The sequence below is a fragment of the Apium graveolens genome, chromosome 9 (assembly GCF_009905375.1).
Source record: "Apium graveolens cultivar Ventura chromosome 9, ASM990537v1, whole genome shotgun sequence".
Taxonomy (NCBI): Eukaryota; Viridiplantae; Streptophyta; class Magnoliopsida; order Apiales; family Apiaceae; genus Apium; species Apium graveolens.
This window is the reverse complement of record NC_133655.1, coordinates 217,767,731-217,773,770: the sequence shown is the minus strand read 5'-3', so window position 1 is coordinate 217,773,770 and position 6,040 is coordinate 217,767,731. Positions and strand designations below refer to the sequence as shown.

At 34.9% G+C, this 6,040-nt stretch overlaps 1 pseudogene; it reads left to right on the top strand.

The window, feature by feature from the left end:
* Positions 1-359: 359 nt before the first annotated feature.
* Positions 360-5,499, top strand: LOC141685951 (uncharacterized; annotated as a pseudogene).
* The last annotated feature ends 541 nt before the right edge of the window (positions 5,500-6,040 follow it).

The window sequence follows — 6,040 nt, the reverse complement described above, 5'->3', positions numbered from 1 at the left end:
TCATTGATCAAATGTTAGAAAGATTAGCAGGTCACTCTTACTACTATTTCCTAGATGGTTTTTCTGGATATTTCCAAATTCCCATTGCTCCCGAGGATCAAGGAAAAACCACTTTCATTTGTCCATTTGGAACTTTTGCTTATCACTGCTTAGTTTTTGGTCTCACTATTGCCCCTGCCACCTTTCAAAGATGAATGATGAGCATTTTCTCTGTTATGGTAGGAGACTTCCTAGAAATCTTTATAGATGACTTTTCCATTTTTGGTTCCTCTTTTCATCAGTGTCTTAACCATCTTGACTTGGTTTTAAAACGATGTAAAGAAATAAACCTTGTTCTTAATTGGGAAAAGTGTCATTTCATGGTTAAAGAAGGAATTGTTCTTGGTCATAAAATTTCATCAAAGGGAATTGAAGTTGATAAAGCTAAAATTGATCTCATTGCTAATCTACCTCCACCAAAATCTATCAAAGAAATCTGTTCATTCTTAGGATATGCTGGTTTTTATAGGCGTTTCATTCAGGCTTTTAGCAAAAAGGCTAGACCATTGACCAATCTTCTGTCTAAAGACATAAATTTTGAGTTCTCTAATGAATGTCTTCAATCTTTTGAACATCTTAAGAAAGAGTTAACCTCAGCCCCCATCATTCAATCCCCTGATTGGAATCGGCCTTTTGAGCTTATGTGTGATGCGTCTGACTATGCTGTTGGGGTAGTTTTAGGATAAAGAATCAATAAGATACCTCATGTCATATACTATGCTAGTAAGACTCTAAATGATGCTCAACTTAACTACTCCACCACTGAAAAAGAACTTCTAGCGGTAGTTTCTACTCTTGAAAAGTTTAGGTCATATCTTATAGGCTCTAAAATCATTTTACACAGACCACTCTGCTCTTAAATATCTCTTCTCTAAGAAAAACTCGAAGGCCCAATTGATTAGGTGGGTCTTGTTGCTCCAAGAGTTTAATCTAGAAATCAGGGATAAGAAGGGTTCTGAAAATGTTATTGCTGATCATCTTTCATGTTTAATAGTGGAGTCCACCATTGATATGCCTTTGAATGAGTCTTTTCCTGATGAACATCTTCTTTCCATATCTACCACTCCTTGGTTTGCTGATACTGTTAACTACCTTGTCACTGGTGACATTCCTTCTCATTGGTCTAAACAAGAAAAATCCAAATTTCTCTCACGAGCCAAATACTTCTTTTGGGATGATCCTTATACTTTTAAGTATTATCCAGACCAAATCAGTAGAAGTTGTGTTCCAAACCATGAGTTTATAAGTATACTTTCCTTTTGCCATGATCATGCTTGTGGAGGTCACTTTAGTGCTAAAAAGACAGCTGCTAAAATACTTCAATGTGGTTTCTATTGGCCTAGTTTGTTTAAAGATTCTGCTGAATTTTGTGCCTCTTGTAGTAGGTGCCAAAACTTAGGAAAGATAACTAGAAGAAACATGATGCCAATGAATCCAATCTTAGTTATCGAGATCTTTGATGTCTGGGGTATAGATTTTATGGGTCCTTTTCCTAATTCTTTTAGTAACCTCTACATTCTCTTAGCGGTTGATTACGTGTCTAAATGGGTCGAAGCCATACCAACTAAGTATAATGATAACAAGATAGTTCTTAAGTTCTTGAAAGAGAATATCTTCTCTAGATTTGGTACGCCTAGAGCTATAATTAGTGACCAGGGTAAGCATTTCAAAAACCATCAGTTTGAGTCTCTTTTGAGGAAGTATTCCATCACTCATTAGTTAGCCACACCTTACCATCCTCAGACTAGTGGTCAAGTAGAGGTCTCTAATAGGCAAATCAAACAAATTCTAGAGAAAACTGTCAATTCAAATAGGAAAGATTGGTCTGTTAGATTGGTAGATGCACTTTGGGCTTTTTGGGTATGTCTCCTTATAGGCTTGTTTTTGGTAAAGCATGTCATCTCCCTATTGAACTTGAACATAGAGCTTATTGGGCCATTAAAAAGTTAAATATTGATTTACCCACTGCTGGTAGCCATAGGAAATTACAACTATCTGAGTTAGAAGAAATTAGGAATGATGCCTATGAAAATGCTAAGATATACAAAGAAAGAACTAAACTTTTGCATGACAAATCTATTTTGAGAAAGTATTTTTCTCCGGGTCAAAAAGTTCTTTTGTACAACTCTAGGCTACATTTATTTCCTGGGAAATTGAGATCTAGGTGGGAGGGACAATATGTTGTTAAAGTTGTTTTTCCTCATGGTGCTATTGAAATTGAAAATCGTAAAACTGGTGAAACTTTTAAAGTTAATGGTCAAAGGCTTAAGCCATTTTTAGAACTGCCATTTGATTCTGAGAAAGAGGTGATTCACCTCATTGATGCGTGATCAAAGTAAGTTTTCTTGTTGTATAATAGTTAGTTATATTCCTTTGTCATGCTCATATCAGGTATTCTCGTCCTTTTACTTTGTCATTTTTCTCTCATTTACATTCATTGAGGACAATGCATGTTTTAGGTATGGGGGAGGGGTTTAGTAGTATTTACATATATATAAAAAAAATCCAAAAAAATTGGAAAAAAAAATCAAAAAAAATCAGAGATATTTTAGCTAAGTTGTCTAGTCCACTCTTGTAGTTTAATACTAGTTGGTGTTAGCAGTTTTTCAAAACTTATATATATAATGCCTTGAGATGATTTGAACGTACTTGAGTAAGGTTGTCTTCATGAAACTTGTGTCGAACGAATTTTTGCTTAAGAGTCCAAGACGGCACATTTACACAAGGTCTTTGTAGGAAAGATTGTTTAGGGAAGTTTTCGATATCTGAGACAGAGCCCACATGTTGAAACAATGTCGAATCAAATTTTGCGGAAAAAAAAAGAGAAAAGAAAAGCAAAAAAAAGATGCTTGAATAAACTACTTCAATACCCAATATTCCTCACAAATAAAAAAAAAGAGAAAAAAAATTGAGATGGTGGGCACTAGTAGTATAATTGACTAGTCTTGTTTTGTGGCCTTTGTTACTCGAGTAATTAAGTCCGTAGGGGTATTTCAAAACCTAGTGCCCTAAGACCATCTGGTTTGGGAGTCATTGGCCCAAAACTCGCTACATGGGTAACATAGAAAGCCTAAGAAAACTAACATTGCACAGTCAATTAGAAAAAAAAGAAAAAAAATTGTGAATTTTGCCTAGATACTTGTTTTGATAGAGATTGGGTCCGTACAATATTGGTTGAAAAAGAGGAAATATACTTACTCAATTGATTCTTTAGAGACCTACTTTCACGACACACCTTGGGATTTTTTGTGAACGTTCAGAGTCGATATAAGTGGATTGTTGATACCTATATCTTGGCTATAATTAGAAGAGTCCTAAAGGCATGTATTTTCCTAAAAATTCTTATGTTGACACCGATGAATGTTATTATTAATAGAGTTTGGACACTTGCTAGAGTATTTCACAGATTTTATGGGTATATCTTTTGTAAACCCTTAGGAGACAACACTCCTCTTGTAGAGATCATCTATGAGTTTAACGGGTTGGTAAACCTAAAATTTCCCGTCACGCTTACGAAAAGGAGCATAGGACTTTTCTTAGTTAGCATTTTTCTTTTTGATTTTTCTCGAGGACGAGCAAAAGATAGGTATGGGGGCATTTGATAGGTCCATATTATTGTATATTATTAATACCTATTTTATGTCCGTTTTTGTGATTTTATTAATAAATAAATTGTTTTACTTTGTTTTGTAGGAAAATAAATAAAATCAGAATTTGAGTTGGAAAAGGTGCAAAAAATTAAGTAGGTGGACTATTCTAGAAGTCAAGGGAATTGGAAGATAAATAGAATCCTTATTGGAGAAGAAGAATAATTTACTCTAAGAATCCTACTTGTATTCCAAGAACCCAACCCTTATATTTTCCCTATATATACGGATCTCCCCTCTTGTATTTTAGACATTCAACATTCCAACACCCAAGACACCCAATTAGTTATTTGTTTTGTTCATCTTTTTATCATGTGTAGCTAAATTTGTTCCCTAGGATGAAGATGAAGTTAATTTAATTGCTTTGATATCTTCTCGTTCCTATTATTTGATTCTCATGAATTTTCTTGGTGCTTAATTGTTTAATTGACAAAGTGATTTTGATATATTATTGTTACCAGGTTTATTTTTCATAGCCTATGCTTGCTCCATGAAGTTTTGATGGGTTATTGTTGGATAACAAGTTTCATAGTATATGCTTGTCTCGTTAATTAAAATTTATTTATGAAGAAAAGAGAATTGATTTTAGGGCGAGTTGATTTTAATTATGATTGATTAACGGATTCGGATTCCTAGGTTTTCCATATTATTTGATCTATTTGCTAATTAGGTTAATTCAAACTCCTCTCAAATCTTATTGTCTAGTTCGCCTGATTTAAATTGTCAGGGTTTTGAATATTCATAGTCTATGTGGATCGACCTGTATTTGTTACAATTAACTGTTCTGCACTTGCAGTTATTTTACACATCAATTCTTCTTACTTTAAAATCAGGATGATTGTTGACTTGTCTTATGTGATTGATGATGATTTCACTAGCGTCATCTTCAGACTTTAGGAAATATGTCCAAGAGAACTTTGAGAAATCATCTACAATTACTAGGAAAAATCTTTTCCTTGAGATGGACAACACATTGACTGGTCCAAACAAATCCATGTGAAGCAATTGTAAAGGTTCTTCAATTGTTGAATCAAGTTTCTTTCTGAATGATGCTTTAATCTGCTTTCTCTTTTGGCAGGCATCACACAGTCCATCCTTAGAAAACTCCACTTGAGGAAGACCTATAACCAGTTCTTTCTTGACAAGCTCATTCATGGTCCTGAAGTTTAGATGGGACAGCTTCTTTTGCCATACCCAACTTTCATTTTGACTTGCTTTACTGAGAAGAGAAGTGACAGATTCTACATTAGATGAGTTAAAGTCAGCTAGATACACATTTCCTTTTCTCACTCTAGTGAGAACCACTTTGTTGCTTCTTTTGTTTGTCACAACACAGGCTTCTGAGTTGAAGGTTACTGAATTGCCCTTATCACAAAGCTGGCTGATACTCAACAAATTATGCTTGAGACCATCCACTAGGGCAACCTCCTCAATGATGACATTGTCTTTTGAAATCAAGCCATATCCCACAGTATAACCCTTTTTGTCATCTCCAAAGGTAATACTTGGGCCAGCTCTCTCCTTGAACTCTGTGAGCAGGGTAGAATCTCCAGTCATGTTCCTTGAACAACCACTATCCAGGTACCAAAGATTCTTTTTGTTTCCCTGCACATATCAAAATCAAATCAAGTTGATTTTGGTACCCAAGTTTCCTTAGGTCCTGCCTTATTAGCTTTCTTCTTTGGTTTCTTAGGTTTGACCTCATTTGACTTGGGAATTTCTGATTCATCCTTAGTCATTTGAGTTGGACCTCTGAAACCAGTCATTAAAATAGAATTTTCATGCACATTTTGATTAACAGGAAAAGGCGTGATGTTTGTAAATATGTTATTCCAGTAAGGCATGTTAAATGGAATTTGTGGCATACTAAATGCAGCATAGTAAGTATTAGGTGCAAATGGCATATTAGCAAATTGTGCATTCATATTCTGAGCAGACATAGCATTTGCAGGCATAGAAGGCATGGAATTCATGTTGGGAAAAGAAGAGGGTACAGACATCGGAGTAGGCATGGCAATTTTTCAATTAACAGACAAGTGATTAACACTACCACACTTAACATAGATTTTTCTTGGAGCATATTTATCAGGTGTGTAGTGTTATGTTTGTTAATCACTACTTTCCCATTTTTATTATTTTTCCTTTTAGCTTATGTTTTAATCTCAATCTTCTCCAATCTGTCATTCAATTGCTTGATAGACATATGACCGACATTAACTTTCTTCTCCTTCTTCACTTGACTTGATTCTCCTGGAAAAAGTTTTTGGAAACTGATCCATATTTCTCATTCAGCTTGGCAAGTTTGGCTTTGCTCATAGGTTTGCTTACAGCCGACGGATGAGGATTTATGTCAC